The sequence below is a fragment of the Sinohyriopsis cumingii genome, chromosome 1 (genome assembly GCF_028554795.1).
Source record: "Sinohyriopsis cumingii isolate HCF-2022 chromosome 1, ASM2855479v2, whole genome shotgun sequence".
NCBI lineage: Eukaryota > Metazoa > Mollusca > Bivalvia > Unionida > Unionidae > Sinohyriopsis > Sinohyriopsis cumingii.
The window spans coordinates 175,989,897-176,010,533 of record NC_142961.1 but is presented as its reverse complement, the minus strand read 5'-3'; the positions used below and the strand labels follow the sequence as shown (position 1 = coordinate 176,010,533).

General features: G+C 34.3%; 1 long non-coding RNA gene across 1 annotated transcript in view; it reads left to right on the top strand.

The window, feature by feature from the left end:
* The window catches only part of LOC149808434 (uncharacterized), a 51,854-nt gene extending 35,444 nt beyond the window's left edge, over positions 1-16,410 (top strand). The window contains exons 2-4 of the long non-coding RNA XR_016424993.1: positions 3,971-4,110; positions 4,480-4,528; positions 12,771-16,410. This is a non-coding gene — a long non-coding RNA (uncharacterized LOC149808434). The remainder of the gene's footprint in view (positions 1-3,970; positions 4,111-4,479; positions 4,529-12,770) is intronic.
* The last annotated feature ends 4,227 nt before the right edge of the window (positions 16,411-20,637 follow it).

The window sequence follows — 20,637 nt, the reverse complement described above, 5'->3', positions numbered from 1 at the left end:
TGTTATGACTGGTCGGCATCGTGTCAGGATAATGTGACTGGGTGGGGCATCATGCTCAATGTATGTGGTATGATGCCCCAGTGCGTGACATCACGATAGACTGCCATACTGCAGACATCGTTGCAATAAGACTGAAAAATTGTTAAAGCTACTTTAAAAATCCAAATCACACCCACACACAAAACTGAGTATCTATCCAAATTTAGCGGATGAATTCTGTTTAAGTTCTGTATGCATTAATTTCCATGACATGGTCACATTGCTAGAGAAGTACGAAAGAAATTAATTGCGCCAGAGACCTGGCATCCATATTAAACGTAGCTGTCTCATGAATCAGAATTTAATGGAGCAATCTTGTTGAAAAACATTTTTTCGCTCATATTGAAATTTACGATTCCAAGACATTTTTGGATAAAAGTTCAAGATTCATATCACTATCGCCATAAAGAATTGTAAAAAGTCAAATAAATATCTTCAAGTCGCGCACGGACAAACCCCCCAGTCGCTTTCGGCAGTTAGATACATGAATTCCTTATTCGGAACATGTTAGTCTCTTATCGGTGTGAGTATAAAAATCTTCGAGTCTCTGAAAGGGAAAGAAAAGTAATCGTAGTGATACTCCAAAAGTAATCGTAGTGATACTCCCACTCCACAATGTACGCGATTTTGACAGAGGAATATTCGGGTAGAAAGGAAGTATGATTCATCATTATGAAAACGAGATGTTGAAAATTAACATTTCAGGATCATTCAAATAAATTAACGACTTCCATTTTTCCTTTTAGTTGACATTTCTCTTTCAAAATACACAAAATGACGTTCAGTTTTCATAGTACCAAGCTTTTATCTACGTTGCAATTGATGAAATGTCTTTGAATGTGGCATTTTTGACGTAATATTTTACGATTAACGAAGGAAATACCTGAGCGTATTCCGACTGGAGTTACCCATATTACCAATTTGTATTAAAAGAGGCAGCCGGTTTGAATTTCATGGAGAAGAATTAATCTATCGCTTGACACGAGTCCGGCACGGTAACCACTGAGTCACCGCGACTCCCAACATTTGTTGGCAACGTACAACTCTGTGTTGTTCGATTTTTCCCGCGGTGAGGGGTTGAAAAATGAGAAAATAGATCTGTTCTATCCAGTGGGGTGGGTGGGTGTATTATGAAGTGCAGTAAATACGTGTTGCACTGTGGGTACAAAACATATTTTTTATAAACACCTTTATTCTAAATCGTGATTTTGTAGAAAATTGGCAACGACAAATTTTGTTCAGGACGTCTACAACCATCTTTTCAAAATGGGTTTCGTTTTGGTATATATAACAATTCTGCACATTTTGTTATTGTACTACAACGTCCGGCACGTTCACGCAACAGTCACTCAGTCTCGTCATTAAACGACGGAAAGCATATTTTTTCTCGAGTTTTCAAAGTGAATTAAACTGACGATCGTCTGATGTGTTTGTTTCAATGGTGTATCAAACGAAACATAAATAAATATCAATTAATAATAAAGACACTGAGTAAAAGGCAAACGAACCTCTCTGTTTGGAGCACCTCTGCTGGCTCATAATCGTTATGCTAAAATCTTCAAACATTATTCTTACTCTTTAGGGTTTTAATAAGTACAATTTTTGTAACTTTTTTTAACGTACACAATTTCAAACATAGATGACAAATTTGATTTATTTATTTATTTAGTTAAAAATAATCCATAACGCATACCAGCAACTTGATATAAACGACCGTTTGTGTTCACTGCTCATCTATATCATGAATTTGTTTATCCTGAAATGTGGTACAAATTCTAAAAAATTATGGAATACACAGTCTATTCGTAAAACACAGTGTAAATGGGCACATGATAAAAACATATAATGGCACTACGTTTCGGTCTACGTTTCATATTAGAAACCTTGAATAAATATAAATGGTGACCTTGATTAAAATCGATTTATTCAAAATCAATAAATTCATATTCTGTATTACCTTTAATTTTGACCTGACAAAATATGTCTGGCTCTTGTGTTGAGATGGTTAAGCAGGATGTTTCTGATCAAGTTTACCCTTCTCTTCATGATAACCATTTTAGGATGGTAACTTACCCACAAGTCTCAATGTAATTTATCGCTATCTGAAGACGGTAAATGGTCTGATTTTTTTTTTTTTACGTAATCGCTACAAACTGGAATATCATTTTAAAAGGGCGACAAAATTTACCGTCGTCTTCATGGTCTTCGCATTTTGTATTTACATAAAATATTACTGCTATATAGGAAGTTACAGATTTCTTTTTCATGAATTAATTCATCTATAGCGATTTGCTTGACATACGTGTAAATAGGAGCTGAATGCATAATGAAACAGTACATATAGTTCCAGGGCCTGCCTTAGGCCGAATTTACCGATTTGACCCAATCGGGTTCTCCGGTCTCAGGAAACACACGCGTAAGTAATTTTTAAAAATATATCTAAAGAGAGAAAGTGCTTAATTTTCTCATCATATACAACGTATGTTGCAAATGTAGTTGTAATAGACCCCGTGTGACAAAATATACTGTTGATTTTCGACAAACTAACTATATTCACATGACTTCACCCTATCAATGGAAATCCACAGAATTGTTCTGAAAATAACAACATCCCAACATTCAGTGAGAAAATACGACATAGGCACCATTTTAAGCTTTATTATTACGAATATCTTTACTAATTGTGAACACATACGTAAATATCTATTTATCGATCCCTTGTAATTTGCCTTTTTACAGAGCCGAATTGCGTACACAACGTATTACAGAATATATTCTATACACTTTACGACCATGAATAAAAAGTACGAAAATTAAATAAAATTAAATTCCAGAATTTACAGAAAATATAGGTATACATAACAATTTCCCTCATAAAGAAAATAAAGATTTATGCAGTAATGCTTTCTTTTTCCATGTTAATCAAATACTCATATGCCAAAATTTAAGAGAAAGAGGATTTTGTGAATGTACAAAATGAATACAAAATAAAACAATATAAAACTATTATACACGTGAAATTGCATCTGTGTTGATAGCCAAAAATAAAAACATTTACCTAATTACATAGTCCAAAAAGAATACACTTTATATACCATGGGAAGAACTTAAGGAAAATGCAGTGAGTTCAAAAGAAACAGAATGTGTAACTTTCAAGTTAAAACTTGTTCTCACATTGCACAAACAATAACTATCTATAGAAGTTCATATTTGTCCTGTGAATAATTAAACTGATTGTATCAGCAAGGATTCTTACGTTTTACGAAGATAAAAATATAATTGATTAAACTCATTGTTTAAGAATTATCAGTACGATTCCATTGCATTAGTCGTTAAATATTACCTTATTCATTATTATACCTTAAAACGTGTACACAAAATATCTAAACTTGACATTTGCTACAACGAAACTTTTTTTTATTAAATGCAAAGTTTAGAGTTCATTAGAGGTTTATTAAATTGGGAATGCCAAACTTACAAGGTTCACCAAAACAATTAGATTTATTAAACTAAAGCTTTCTTACAGTGGAACAAATTGATTTGGAATGTACTTAAGATTTATATCGGACGGAAACTTTTGCAGACCACTGAAACAAATAGTAACTCCGAACTTGGACCTAAAGCTATATCGATACAAAGTTTTAACAAACATTTAACTATAACGCTTGAGAAAGATTGCATAAATAAGGCACGTAAGAATTTATATAATTCCAGAACTTTGTATTATTTTATAATCTAAAACTGTCTATTTTATATTGATTTTAGAGTTCCTTGTGTTCCAGTGTCATTAATAAGTCATACATTTTAAACTCCTTGTGTTCATTACATTAATTTAGCACTGATTTAAAATCAAAGTCAATAACTCGATTAAGCATTTGACAATAAAATGCAATGTACTGTTAATTAATTAGTTTCATTGGAATTGCCTTAGATCACCGACATAACCAACGATCTACACTTTGAGAAGCATCGGATTCTCGAGAAGTTCGAGACAAACAAAATTTGGATGCAATCAAGCAACAAAACATTAGATGATGATACAGATGTTGAAAATGGCGGAAAACGTCACGGGTAAAGTAGAAATGTTTGTTTATATTTCAAATAATAGCAAGGTCTTACTCTGAGTATATAAAAAAAGCACATACAGAGACATATTCACACAGAAAGCCAAACACAATTAACTCCATTACATGCATTGTTTTGTGTTATTCTTCTGTACGTATGTATTACTCCGTTTGTGCCACCATTTGTGCGTTATATTTTTAGTCCTCTTGACTCTGGCATAACTTTAACTTAGTTTGATATTAGTCGAATTTAGCATGTAGCTTTATATTTATCATACTCTGAATGCGTTCCATTTCATTGTTCCATAACATCGTTTAAAAAGACAGGCCACGGGATTCTCCATTTTATTAATTTTGGTTTCCTCTGTTTTATCAGGAATAGACGACGGGACTTTGATGAGTTTGTACCATAATAGTCTGCCAAGGTAACTTTACATTTTGGTACTCAACTTTACCAAGGATGTTTGGATTTAGGCAAATTTATTCTGTAAATTTAATGAGACCATGAGTTAATTTTATTCCCAGCATTCATCGTCATTATCTGTGACTTCTAAACGTCTGTTGTCTTAACGTTGGTTTCCAATCACAAGTTCCACTGTTTCATGCTCTGTGTTTTGTTTTAGGTCATATAAACGATGGTCACATGAGGTATGATATGGCACCGCATGCACGGAAAGTCCGTACATCAGCGTGAGCATAACATGAATTATATTAGCAAAATAAATGACCATATTTAAAAGAACGTAGATACACTATCCATTTGGACCCGTTCTACCAACGTCGTTCCCGTTATTGATGTCCAAACATAGCATAGCAAATGGGTGGAAAACCTTTATTTTCATTTACCTGACACTTTGGATTCAATATTAGTCATCTTTTATTTGCCGTATTCTTTCAAGGACGAATATGACATCAAATAAGGCTTAGAAATAATCGCATCTAATATCTATAGTTCATCTTTGCAGCTATTTTTGGAGTTCACATCATATGATCCTTGAGATTTTCACTTTTAGCACTATTCCGTCATTCAATATGTCAAATTTGACTCTAATTTAAAATAAGAGATATAACAACTTTTTCTCAGAAGCCTTTAATTAAATTTGACAGAACACTTCTCCAGATTTGACATGGACAACTGTCGGCCCTGTGAGTTTTCTTAAGTCTACACTTGATCAGAACTCAGTTTAAACTTTCTAAGGTTTCCTGAATTGTATCCCTTCATCGCCTTAGATTTCAGGCTTCTGCTAGGTTATTCACGTCGTTAAATTAGTATAATTTATAGTTTGTGCGCACAGGCATCAAAACACACCCTTAATAGAGGTGAATAAGTCGCTGAATCAATACTATCACGTTAACCATTCAGTAGCAACTGTAGTACTTACGTTCTCGGGCGACACTATGCAGTGCAATTGCAATAGGTAGTGTAACAGGCTAACAGAGAACAAAGCGGAAACTATCCACAGTTTAGATCCGCGCCTAACTTCCGAAGAACCAATATGCTAGAGGGAAAAATGGACCTACCACACCCTTCAGTTTTGCGATTAAAATCATTATATAACTGCAAAACAATATTGCACATTTAACAAAGTCTTACTGTATTTGCCTATCTTAGGGAGAATTGTAATTTCCGCCTAGCCGTCTCAAACATATTGATGCAGATGTTTATTTTGTCAGCCCAAAGGGGTTCGATAATGTTATTGAGGTTTCTCTCACGTTTTCATATGAATCGTATGAATGTATACCTTATGGTACTGTGTCTCAGAGATAACGCCACAGAAATGGCTCTAGTCCATTCAAACAAGTCAGAAGAGGTGTTTCCTTCCATGGCTTGGTTACATCAATCGATGATGTCGTGTTGTTCATTATATATGTTATATGTATGCTGAAATGCTAAATAAGTCAAAGTGTCGGAGTGATTTCTCGACACCGAGTATTATGTGTGTTGCATGGCTCTCATTAGACATGAGCAGTAATTGGCCTACACGGCCATCTTCTGAGTCAAGTTTCTTTGAAACGATAATGGCGATCCATTCTCTTTTACACGGCAAGTGTAATGTCGGCAATACACGCAATACACGCCATGCAACCAGAAATTAATGAAACCAAGAACAAAAAACAAACCATGACAAGGAGCAACAAAGAGAAAAACAGCCGATATCGGACCCAACCAAAAACGCCAAAAAGCAACCTCACACGAAATCAGCTTGCAACAACCAGCAAAACTCATGCCCGTCCAAGAGCAAGAAGCAGCACTAACAACCAAGCACATAAATTCAACAACCACCAAAAACAAGGATCACCCAAACACTACACCAACAAAATACAAAACACCAACCAAACACCACAACTCATAATGCAGAATAAATGCTCATTAACCCTTATATACCTTTTCTATGGAAATGGAGCAAGCACTACGCATTCTATCTCTAAATTGTAACGGACTAAACCATCATAAAGCAAAACAACTCTTACAATTTGCAAGACATTATCACATTATCCTATTACAGGAAATACACGAAATAAACATTCAAGTAATACAATACATGGAAAACAATTTGGATGCTACTATCATAGTACAAAAAGATCTAATTAACCCAAGATCAGGAGTAGCTTTTATATTTAAAAAAAAAAAAAATAATGGAAAAACTACGACATACCCGACACACTAAAAGGTAAGGTAGTACACATTGTTATTAACAACATCCACATAATAACATATGTGCACTGGGAAATAAATCACATAGGAGACACTACTAAGAAACCCTACAAGAATACCTAAGAGATTTCAACCTCGAACACATGTTGATAGCTGGTGACTTTAACTGCACTATATCAGACTTAAGACCGGAAGGGAGGAATGTCTGAATTTGATCAGGAACATGCCCCCATCTTATCCAACGTGATAAAGGAAAACTCACTAGCGAATACATACAGATTCAAAATTCCAAAGGAGAATCAATTTACATATCACGATACAAGCGATGGAGCCTCGAGACTGGACAGAATGTATGTCAATGACGAAAACCAGGGAAATATCATAGACTCTGAAATCACAAGTGGGGAATGGGACAATGGAAATTACACAATCAATTACTACATTTGGAAACATATCAGCAGGAAATTGCTCATATTTTGACCCACCACGATACATACTACAATAATATAAGAGGAATGGGAACACAAAAAGGACATTAAAAATTTCCCAATCATATGCACTCTCCATAGCAAAAAACAAAATGTATATTGAGAGGGAATGTCATTACATTATCCACCACCTTCAATCCACAAACGAAGATATACAAACGGCACAGTGTCCTACAAACACTAAAAGATAAAGAAGAAATAGGAAATAGCCTCAGAGCTGGTAAATTTCACTACATTTACAAAGAAGGAAGGCACCTATATAGAAAAGAGGAGATTAGAAATGGGTTGGAACAAAGCATCACAGGAATAAAGGAAGAAGAAAAAGTACTAAAATATAAAACAGAAATACTAGACTATATAAATAAATTTTATGCAACTCTATACTAATCACAAAGAATACCAGCAACACATATAACACATTACATGGAAAATGTAAACTTTCCGAAACTAAGCCAGGAGAATACAGACCTCTGCGAAGAACCCATCACGAAACAAGAAATAATAAATGCAATCAACCAATTAAACAAGGATGAATCCCCGGAACTAGGCGGCCTAACCGCTGAATTCCATTAGACTTTCCAAAAACTACTAGCACCATTATCATGTAAGATCTTCAAGGAAATCTTCAAACAAAAAGGGATGTCCCCATGCATGAAACAAGGACTAATCACGCTAATTTACAAAAACAAAGGGAATGTAAACAAATTAACAAATTGGCGACCAATCACTCTACTGAACACAAATTATAAAGTACTAAGTAAAATACTGGCCAGTAGAACCACCACTATACTTAACGATATAATCAATATAAATCAAACATGCGAACGTGAAGACAAAAATATTCTAGACAACACCTTATCAATCAAAACCATTATAGGCTTTACTGCGAACCAAGAGGACACCGGAGCGATGATCCTAATAGATCCAGAAAAGGCTTTCGATTGGGTTTTTAAAAAAATTACATAACTGAAATCCTAAAACGTTTGAATTTTGGACCAATTTATAAACAGTGGATATAAATCCTATACAACAATATATCGGCAGTAGTACAAACTAATGGCGCGATTACAAAAATATTCCCTGTAGAGAGATCGGTGAGACAGGGATGCCCTTTATACATGTTACTCTATGTAATGGGCATCGAAGCGCTAACAATCAAAATACAGAGCAATAAAAATATCAGAGTGATTCATATTCCTAACCTAAAAGATGAAATAAAGATGCCACAGCACGGGGATGACTGTACCAATTTTTTAAAAAAAACATAATCTCATATAAACACCTAATGTACGAATACTATAACTATGGAAAAGCATCCGGATCCCAGACAAACAATGGGAAAACCGAAATCTTGTTACTCGGGAACTGGCGTGTAAACCATCCAGGTCTTTCCACCTGAAGAAAAAATAGAAACATGTTAAAAGACTGGGCATTTGTTTGTGGTAAAAACATGAACCACTTAAATTACCTAACTATTCAAAACAAACTAAGAAGTAATTACAATTGTGGAGCTCGATATATTTTAACCTTATCACAGAGCTCACATAGCTAAAACATACCTTTTTAGTAACACGTGGTATGAGTTTAGTGTTATAGAATTTGATTTTATAGAAATTCGAGAAGATAATATATATGGAATGGGAAAATACGCAAACTCAGTAAACAGACATTACAAAGGGAAAACAAGAAATGAGGGCTATACATCCCTATTCTTGCAATCAAACAAACAGCAAACACCATTAACAGAATTAAAAGATTACAAAAGCTTGACGGAAGACCATGGAAAACATATATGTTTATTTCTATGGATATATCTTAAATAATTTCCTCAAAATATATAAAAATAACAAACTAACAAAGAAACTAAGAACCCCAAACATCGCATATAAAGTAAAAAACATGATCATAGAATACAGAACTAACAAAAGTATATGGAGCTTACATGAAGAAAAAACATACGGATACTTACATAACATTTATACAAATACAAAACACAAATAGAACATCTACACCCAGGCCTAAATTGGATTTAAAAAAAGAACACCACCACTCAAACAAGAATATATCTCTACCTACACGATGCATGGTGGACAGGAGAAAAAGCCTTCGTTAGGAAAATCATCCCAGAGATACTACCATGCATCCTATATAACACACAACACGATAGCAATCGACATTTAATTTTATATTGTCCATATACAAAAACACAGAGTGATGCCGTAAAACAGAAAATTACATATTCAATAGAGAATTTTCAGACAAAACACTTTTTATACACAGACAATATAGAGGATAAAAACCTATATGAACTAGAAACGAAACAATATGGACTACCAAACCATCCGAATAGCATCTAACATGTACAAGGGACTAATTACCATTGCGATAAAATGCCATCCAACATGTACACAGGACTAATTACTATTGCACAAAAATACCATCATCACATTTAACTAAACCCCACCAACAACCTACTAAAACAGTTAGCAGAAGAGGCGGCGGACATTAAGTATATTAAAGAGTATATCTCAAACGGAAACCCCAACCCCAGCCTGTGATCACAACCCAACTAAATCGGGACTGTCTACCATTATATAGAAATATCACCACCATAATTAATTATCAACCACCTACGAACTTAAGTAACACAGAAACAGTCAACAGACGAGGCGGTGGGCAAAAACCCTATCAAGGAGTTTATCCCAATGGACCCCACCCCCTGTCTGTGACTACTGATTTGAATAGATCCAATCTTTCCACCTGATCATATACGGTAAACCTGGCCCTACTATAAAAACACAACTATTTCATCCCGACTAGTGAACATAGCAGAAACATATGTGCGGGCTAGAGAATTAGCTCTCTTAAGGAGTTTATCTTGAGGGAATCTCAGTCAACACTTCTGTAATTGATACCCCTCCCAAACAGAACACAAAATAAACAACAACCCACCAGAATATGTCAGCCAGCTGTACATCTATTGCCTGCTAGATAAAGCCGAGGGAAGGGACTGTTTTAATAGAGTCCATGCAGGTTATGTCTTTACATAAAGCCCACCGAAAACTACATAACCTAACTCACTAACACACACCATTTCTATATATAGCAGAGATCGGCGACGCATCATGTAAATGTGTTATGCATATCACGTGTTACACAAAAGCGAAAATGTAGGACAAACAATGACAGCGGTTGATAATTAAAGGTTACTGCATTTGTATGGGAAAATATTAACGAGTTTTCGGATGGAATACTGCACGAACTTGTGAGTGCAGTATATCCTTCCGACAAAACGAGTTCATATTTTCCCATACAAATGCAGTAACCTTTTTATTATATGCTCATTTTTTAAATTCTACCTAAGGTTTAATTATATAAACAAAATACACTACAAGAAACAACGTAAATGAATGAATACCGTATTCCAAACTAAATACATAAGCGCAGATTTGACATTACAAAATGACATCATTTTTAATGCGCACATAGCTCCGCCCAGATAAATTTGAACTTAGTCGCGCGGTCGACATAACTTTCGAAAGATAATGGCGTGTCTAGTTAAAATTGAAATTTGCAGTCATATTGTGAATGAATACGCATTGCAACGACTTTTCCATTTGATGTGGAGTGAATATATTTTGGTATTTTGTTTCGATTCGACGAAAGTTTGTGATTTTGGACTGGATTCATCTGTGCAAATTATACATGAAATACATCGGATTGAAGTGGCGCGGGAGAAGCGTGTTTACGTCTGCAAATGTGTTTCTGTTTCTGTCATTGAATGTTTGAAATCATAACGTGGGAAAAAATATGAAGTCTTTCAATTGCAATTTTCAAAAAGATGCTATGGAATTTAATGTGTATTTCATTTTGAGTGCAGTAAGGAGGATGCAATTGCACTTTATATCCATAGTGTACAAATATATATATATATATATATATATATATATATATATATATATATATATATATATATATATATATATATATATATATATATTACAAAAAAGATATAAATATAATGAAGTTATTTGATATTATTATCTGTTTTTATTTAGTCTATATTGAAGACAGTTTTAATTCGTGTATGTAGAACATTTTGAAGAGTTAATACACATGTATCATTTCAAAATAATAAAGTTGTATATTCTTTTAGTGATAATACACTTGTACACACAAGATGTTTTAAAACTGTTGGCAATGTAAAAATGTTTATCATTTAGTACATAACATGCCATCCTGAAATATTCATGAATCATTTTACTTTTAGATAGAATATCAAAATAAAATCTATTGGTGATGCAACTTCTGTCTTTTTTTAAGTAAGTTTCCACCGATTGGGATTCATTGTTTCCTTTATATTTTTATTGGCAACCACATCACTGTCATATTATGTAGTTTGTGTCCCAGCATCACAAACAGGGGTTGCTCTATACATAATGGTGGTCTCTTCTGGTATCCACAAGAGCAATCAGAAGACAAGTAAATATGTTACATACCACAGTTAATTTTGAATGTGTGAGAATTATAAGTTTGTTTACTCTTGTTTGTATTTTTACACTTAAAAAGAAATATATGAATAAATGTTCCTACATATTAAATAAGCTGCCATTTGAAAATTAATATTGTCTTATTGCTTAAAATATAAACTGCAAATTTTGGTGGTACATACATTATTCCCCATGGGTCCCACTACTAGTATTTTTTGTTGTTGTATATAAACATCTTTGTACAGTTTTGTATATCAAGCCAATATTAATCTAACATTATTTAGACACCTGCAAATATAACATTTGAAAATTTATTGTCAAAATATTTTTTCCTTCTGATATCTGAGTTGATGGCGGGACCCTAAGTACCCCTTCCCCTTGCACTGAGCCGGCCTGTATATAATTCTGAAGTACACAAATCAGTGAGGAGGCAGGACTACACACACACACACACACACACACACACACACACATATATATATATATATATATATATATATATATATATATATATATATATATATATATATATATATATATATATATTCTTTAAGTTTGAGCTCTTGTGTACTTCTTTTATTTATCTAGACTCTAGACCCCCTCTGTTTCATTCTTGGATCCGCCCCTCTATCACAGAACTGAAAGACTTTGCATTACTAGCATATCTATTGATTAAAAACATCCCCCACCCCGATATTAATCGAACATGTTTTAGTTTCTACACAGATGTAAATGAGGAACCTGATTTGGTGTAAGTGTTGCTGGGATAGGGTCAGGATGATCCGTCGTCGGTCTATTCCCACATATGAAATGTTTACTGCAGATGTATGTCCATCTTGTGATTTGTCAGTAGTAAAATTTCCCCTTTCACATGCACGTACCTAACGCCCGAACTTCTCGAGATTGTTTTTCGGTTTTGGAAATGCAATCGTAAATACACACGTCATATGTTCACGATCTGAATACCTACTATCGTTGTTACAAAGTCCAAAGCAAGAATGACTTGAAGCACCCGATTTTGTTTGCTTTTCAGGGAAAGATGCAGTCTCTTCAGTGTGTTCCGCCATTTATATTGTAGTACAAAAGCCGGTTTACTTGTCCTACATTTTGCAGCTGAGTGTGCGAGCCATAAATGTGCGTGCTATTTTTAGCAATTAACAGTGTCGGTCAATCTCTGCTATAGGAACCAAACAAAAAGCAGATAGGTATGCACAACAACAAAGTAAACTGCGTACATGCAGAGCCCCCCCCCCCCCAATTAAAACCAAATATGAATATCCCCCTAAATGACATAATAAATGACGCGCCTATATACAAACTATCCCATAAAAATCTCAGTACTAACTTATAATGACAGGAAATCTTAAGAAGAATAATTAACAATGGTTATTTACACCCAAGCCTGAAAAGCCAAAACACAACTATCTACATACATACAGTACTTCTCCCCAGGGAGTATTTACCAAATCTACCATGCCACTACTGAAATTTAGACCGTTAATCCAAAACTCTTAAGATATGATCTAGATAGGGCCAGTCCATACAGAAAACATTCAGTTACAACTCAAAACACACAAACAGCACCACACCGGACTTTAATGACTACTGCAAGTCACTTCAAATAATAACGATAACGAAATGGGGATGGAAGCGGAAACTTTCACCCTGAACTTTTGCAAAGGGAAAACGAGTACGATCCTAAGTTTCATGCATGCCAGGTTCAAGGCAAGAAAACAATCACAAGCACTAGTGTTTGCAAGTATTGACCTGATAATGGAAACCGACCTGCGTACCGAGTGGGAACGGAGTACATCTCAGAACCCGCATGCATGAACAACTCGAAAAATATGACGAAACTAAACAAAGAACAACCCTGACGGATAAAAAAAAGCCCAACTCACACACGAAATCCAAAATTGGGAAGACGGGGGATACATAAATCATAAACCATGACCTTTAGAAACGAAAAACAGGATGACACCTCCAACTCTTTACCAGCATCTGCTGGAACGGAGTCATGGAGTGCCATCATAACTTTTCAAAGTTAGACTGGACCTCACCGAACCAGTCTTACGATTATAATTATATTTTCACTTATTACACTTCGACTGGTTTAAATAAGATTTCTATTTCACACACGCGCAGATCAAGGTTAATTTGCAAGCGAAGAGACGTCTCGGTTATTAGGGTAGAACTAACACAACACTAAAAAGTTTCACGTTCCTAACTCTTGATTAATACCAAATTCTGACGCCATTCTCTTCGCAACAATTTTTTACTTCATTGTCGCTGGTATTTCTTTGTTGATATTATGTATGCAATGGGAAGATGAACTCAGTATCGGCTCACTAGCACTATCAAGTAGAATGAGAATTCATTTCACCACTCTTGGATGAAGCAAAATAATAACTGTAGTCACCCATAAATACGTTCTGATGATGTTATGCAAATCAAAAAAAAAAAGATAATAACAAAAACAAAAAGAGTAAACCAACATATAAAATGTAAAATAAAGAAAACAAGAACTGCATGCTAATATTACTGTTTTATCTATTTGGCAAGACTAGTCGTAAAAGTAGATAACGTAGAATTTTATTGAAATATTTTAAAACGTTTTTGTGATTGTGTTCTTTCTATTTTTATTTATTGTCGTGTGATGTTCTTTTCCTCGTAATTTTGAATTGTATTGAATGTCGTGAAGTGTTCTTTTCAGTCTATTTTTTTTTAAATTTTACCGAATATTTTGCAATGTACTTTTCAATGTATTTTTTGGTTGCATTTTACTGAGCATTTCGCAGTTTTTCTCATTGTATTTTTGAACTTCACTAAATGTCTGGCAATGTTTTAATCATTGTATATTTTTAATTTTACCGACTGTTTTAACAATGTTATTATCATTGTAATTTTGATCTTTAACTTTTACTTTACTTCATGAATGTTTTGTCCTCTACTGAGCCTTGAGGAATAGTAAAAGTATTAAGATTGAAATTTTCTCAAGATTGTATTAAAAGTAATTTTTCATTAAATTATATTGAAAGTAATTTTCCACTAAAAGATATTGAGATTAATATGATTTATTTGTGTAATACAGCTGTATGCTATTTTGTAAAGATCGCTCTTTACGAGCAGGTGCCTAAATCCATAAAATACATTTCTCTTGCATTTAAAGGTCGGCAATTTAGATTTGGTGGGAAGCTGCTGAACTGGCAAATTATTAAATCAATAATGAAGGAGTTAAGCGAAATGATTCACACGGTTTCCGTGGGAAAGGTCGAGAGCCTTGTTCTAATCCGAAATGAGCGAAAACAAAAACTGCTTATAAATAGAGAAGCAGACTTGCGCAGAATTAGTTTGTTCCTCGAGTCAGAACAGCTGTCTTTTCCTTACAGTGATTCCGTACCTCTTTCCCCAAGATGTAGCTGTATCAACACGGTTATTGGTGACATCATTGTTAAGAGAGCCTGAACTCCTTCTTCTCTCTCTAACCTTTGGAAAGACATTTCTTAACTTATGAGAAATCCCTTCTCATAGAAAGAAATGAGAAGAAGGTTATGGTACAACCGAGAGTACAAATACACATCGTTCACAGTATTATCACGGTACACATATTCGACGCAATGCACGTGCATACTGGAAAATATTGTACTGCGTATAATGTCTGCATGGGCATATCTAGAGAAACAAATTTGCAGACATAACACAACGTGCTGACATATAAGAGTAAAAAAATCCTGACATGACGGATCGAGCGTACATGATCAGAACGAAAATTTGCGTCCACAATGGAATGCGAAAACGTTTTGGAACAAAAAGGTTTCAGACAGAACGGAACGCTCTGTCATATATAAGAGCGAAAAGCTGACGACATAACAAAACGGATGACTGAAAGCGGTCATTGCGGAACATGCAGACATAACGGGACAAAACAAGTGTTTCGGTTATACATTTTTGAACTGAAATATTTGTTTGACTGTGTACCACTCTCGATATGATATCAACCTGTTTTTCACAGTAATAAATACTTGCGTGAAAATTATGAAGTGTAAGATTTTGTTTTCTCATTTGTGTTGTCGTTTATAATTGGTTAATATAGTATGATACTGTTTTCTCATGTAAGTCTATGCTGCAGACACGTGAAAACATGGATAAGGCAGTAGAATCAAATGTTAAGTGAAGCTTCTTTTGTATTTACTTGATCCTTTAAGTCCCAACGTGACAAACATTTAAAGAAACCGTTTTGTGTATTATGTTAGATTTAGCACATCATATCAATCTGATTAAAATAGATCTATAATGTCCTGAATGAAGATCTGACAATGACTGCTTAGGGGTCATGCTATTCTGATCGATGGTATTACCATAACTGGTACTTTTATCAGCGAATCAGGTGAAGTCTTATACCTTCGCGTTTGGGAGACTGAGTAGTATGGCTGAAGAGCATTAATATGATTTGAACGATTGATTTACTTTCAAATTTCTGATAGCTGCATTTCCATTGGCTAATTCAAAGGTCACCATAACATGACTTCTAAGCTGTCGCTGTCAGATCTTCACGTAGGACACTGGGAGATCTGACTTGAATCAGATTGCACAGCTCGTATTGTATTAGTTGCATGGTTACGCATATTGTTGCTTTATGGGTCTGTAATAATAAACGGCTTATGTCGTGAAAGGTAATTTATTAGAATATAAAACGGTGGTGGAGTGGTGTTAAACTATTTAGGAAGAATGTCATTTTACTGCAAATTCTTGAATAAAAGCCAAACTTCCAAAGACCTGTAAGAAGTAAATACTGGCCAAATTTTGAATGCCTGTTAGTTTTATTTTACTGCTAAGTTGCCGCTTCCGCTACATGCGAACAAACACACCATAGTGAGGAAATCGCTAAAATATCGTGAAAATCTAATGACATGGTTCAAATACGCACATAAATTAGCACATGACAATCAACTGTGATTACCCGGCCATTTTGGTGCAGCTCTGGTTACGAATGTTATCCCCAACTTCAAGGTCCATGCACAAGTAAAGAGCGATACAAATTGTAACAACCATTATTATGGAACACGTGATCATCTTAGGTCCATCTAATTAAGCCCACTATAGTTAATTTCTTCAGGTGGAATGGCTATTGCATAAAAATGTTTGGAAGCATGAGATTAATAGAAAGACGGGAAGAGAAAATAAATATCCCGCCACATCGAATAGAATGGTTTCATATTTCTTAGTCATACACATCGAAGCAACCTTTGTACAATGATCAGTAAACCTCATTAGTGCTCTCGACTCACCTCAGCATGGAAATCAATGTATCTGTTCCGTCTGCCAAGTTACCAGGGTCTGTAATTTTTTGTGATACGTGCAAGTTTTACAAGCAAATAAATCCATTATAAGTGAAACTTATAAATGATTTCCTTGACGTGGAACTCCTAATGTGAGCATGTTTATGCGGCCCTTTTAATGTATATAACGTGGGCGCGTGTGTACTAATCTCTTTCTTCCATTTGCTCTTGATCTGGAAACAATCTTTAAACATCTTCTCTATTTATATATCTTTTAGGTCAGTTTTAATCAACTTGAATCCTAAAATCAATATTTCCTTAATTTATACGATATGCATTTCTGATCTATCATTTAAGCATTCTAAAAACTTAAGTGTTTAAGTGTTGCCTTGCTGTATCAACTTTAAAAAAAATGTCATTTATTTCGGTGAAAGGGTTACAACATATTGACGTCAGTATAATAAATGAAATCGGATTAACATATGCATCCAAACAGGAATTAATTTGTATAGTTATGGAACATACAAGGAAATATATAGTAAAAACTTAACGATAGGGATTTGGATGAAATGGATTCAAATCAAAACAACAAATAGTATGAAATTTTTGTAACGCTAGATTAGACAAAAATATAAAAGTAATTCATATGTGCAATAATTCAAGCAAATACATTTTTGAAGAGTACATTTCTTTCAATGTATTCCATAAACGAATTACAGAAAACGTTAATAGGAGACTACGTAATAAACAAACGGAATTATGATATTTTAGTAGGTTTTTATTAAATTGCAAATTTCAGCATTAGTTGCTAGCTTGATCAATTTTACATCCAATAATTTTGGAAAGTAAAGCGAAAAAAGCAAACAAATTGCAGAAACCCAAGACGCAGTTACTTGAGAAACTCAGTAACTATACATAATATTTAAGATATTTGTAAGTTAAAGATAATATTAACATTCTTGAAAATAATTGGAAGGTAACTTGAAGTTATTTATGGGAATTTGAAGGTAATGTGATAAACGCTTCCAGGTAGCTTTCACATAACTTGAAGGTAACTTGAACATAACTTGAAAGTAGCTCGAAAATAGCTTCAATACTTGTTTTAGAAAACTTTAATATCGTTGCGAAATAGGTAGAGGGTGGCGACAGACATATGGAATAAAAATTTAAAGTTACCTACCTAAGTCAAAAGAGAAAGAAACTTCTCAAAAAGTAAAATGTCTTCGAAAAGCCAGCTTGAAGAACATGTAGAACATTGACAAGAACTTTTTACAAAAGACAAAATAGAAAAATTAAAATGTCTACTGCGATAACGAATGACATGGTGTAAAAATAGGATTTGACATTTAGTACTTGATAGCTAGTGTAGTTGTTGCTATATGAATGCTTCATAAATTCAAAACAACACCAAGAAATGAACAAGTGACCTCGGAGACTACTAACATAGGATCCAAAGAGTAAAATAAAGTGAATCCATTTTGTACAGTAACAGATTTTCCCAACTTAGTCAATATATCAGTAAATAGAGGAGTTAGGGATAAATTTAACAAAATTTATATCACTAAGATATTACATAGAAAATAGGAATCAAAATACAATCTTTAACCGAAAAATATTCTACCTATTGACCCCATGGCCAAGCCCAGGGATTTGAACCAGGTGTAGGAGTAGGTAAAATAAGTATGTTCAGGATATCTTCACGTAAATTCCAAAGGGCATGTTATGGAATATGGAAGTATAAGCGATGAAAAAGCAAAAATATGAACCCAGATGTGTCCTTATTATAAATCTTGACCCTATGGGCAGAAATGGTAATGAGAGAAGGGGGTATATGATGATACCATATTCCATACATGAATTGAATGTGATAATATATTCACATAAACGAACTGGACTGCAACAGTATAATGCTTCAATCAAAAACTTTTGATGTTCTATCTCAAACACGAAGTGAAATGGAAAAGTGGTTATGTAAATATGTGATTAAAAGAATTATAAATTAAGACATTTAACCAAAGTTATCATGTATTATTATAATTCTTATACCCGTGTTTCCAAGGAGGGAGAACTCTGGGCAGGATTGGTACTGAGAGAAGAGGAGTATATGATAATATGAAATATTGAAATGTGTATCGGATGAAAGGTAAATGAACCTTAAGCAGTCGCAAGAAATATTCAAAACCCTTTTAAAGAGTTTTTATATATAAAAATTCGTGTTACAATACCAATATCAAGTTGGAAAGAGATGTATACACATATAAATCACGAACAAAACTTTGACTAAAAGCTGTAATCTTAACTAGTCCTGATCATATTTCATAATTCTATACCCCCCCCCCCAACCAGTTGCAGAACCCATAGACAGGTGTGATACTGAGAGAAAGGGAATATGTAATTTATTTTCTATAGATGAAGTTAATCGGTTTAGGAGTTACTGAGCTACAGGTGCTGGGAAAAGGACTTTTAAACTTGGCGCAAACTTCTTCCCCAAAATAATAGCGTATCCCATGACTGCATCTAAGGGTAAAACAGAGGCAGATGTACTGAGACAAGGAGCGTACATAATGATGTTACATTCCAGAGATAAAGTTAATTCGCAAAGGGCATGTGAAGATATAAAATTTACTTTAAATTAAAAGATGAAGTCAAATGTTTTTTTTTCTCTCGAAAAATCAGCAGAAGTAGGAAAATTGTGAAGGTATCTAAACATTTTACGATATTTTGCTGCATCATTCCTCCACCTTGCAGCGTTCTAAATAACATAGTACTTTAGAAAAGAAAATTAGCCTGAACATGTTTGAACTTTGTTGGTTTAACAGTGCATTTTGATCATTAATTTTGATCATTAAGAGTAGCACTATAACTGCAACAATGAGTAAATATCCGTATAATGCATACCTGCCTCCCCTCGGTACGATAATGGATACGAGATAGGTATAAACATCACTAATGTACAATATAATAAACAGAACTTTGTGGGTTTAACAGCGCAGTTTTGATCATTAATTTTGATCATTAAAGAGTAGCACTATAACTGCAACCATGAATAAATATCCGTATAATGCATACCTGCATCCCCTCGGTACGATAATGGATACGAGATGGGTATAAACATCACTAATGTACAATATAATAAACAGGATGGGGCGGAGAGAGAGAGAGAGAGAGAGAGAGAGAGAGAGAGTTGGTTGGTTACTTAGGGTTTTAGGGGTTCAGAATTAAACCAGCATTTCTTAGTTGCAGTGTGAGAAAAGTTAAAAGACTTTGTTGTTTGTCAATGTTATATCAGGCAGTTTTTCGACTATATTTTCGGCGAAATATTTATTGTGGATATCCGGTAGGTTACCACGTCGGATATAGTAAATTCAATTCAGTGTGAAATACTTATTTAAGGAATGGATTCAAGAGTGAGATACATTAACAAGTTAACGATGACAAAATGTGAAATCAGTTTACACTTTTGGGAATATAGTTTTATCCGAGCTCTTATTCCTGCATGCCACATGTATAAGTAGATGTATATAGGTAGTTAGGATTTTGGAATGCATGTCACGTTTAAGTCCATGCATATAGATATAGTCTGACTCTACATCCCCGTTTGTTTGTACCCCCCCCCCCCAC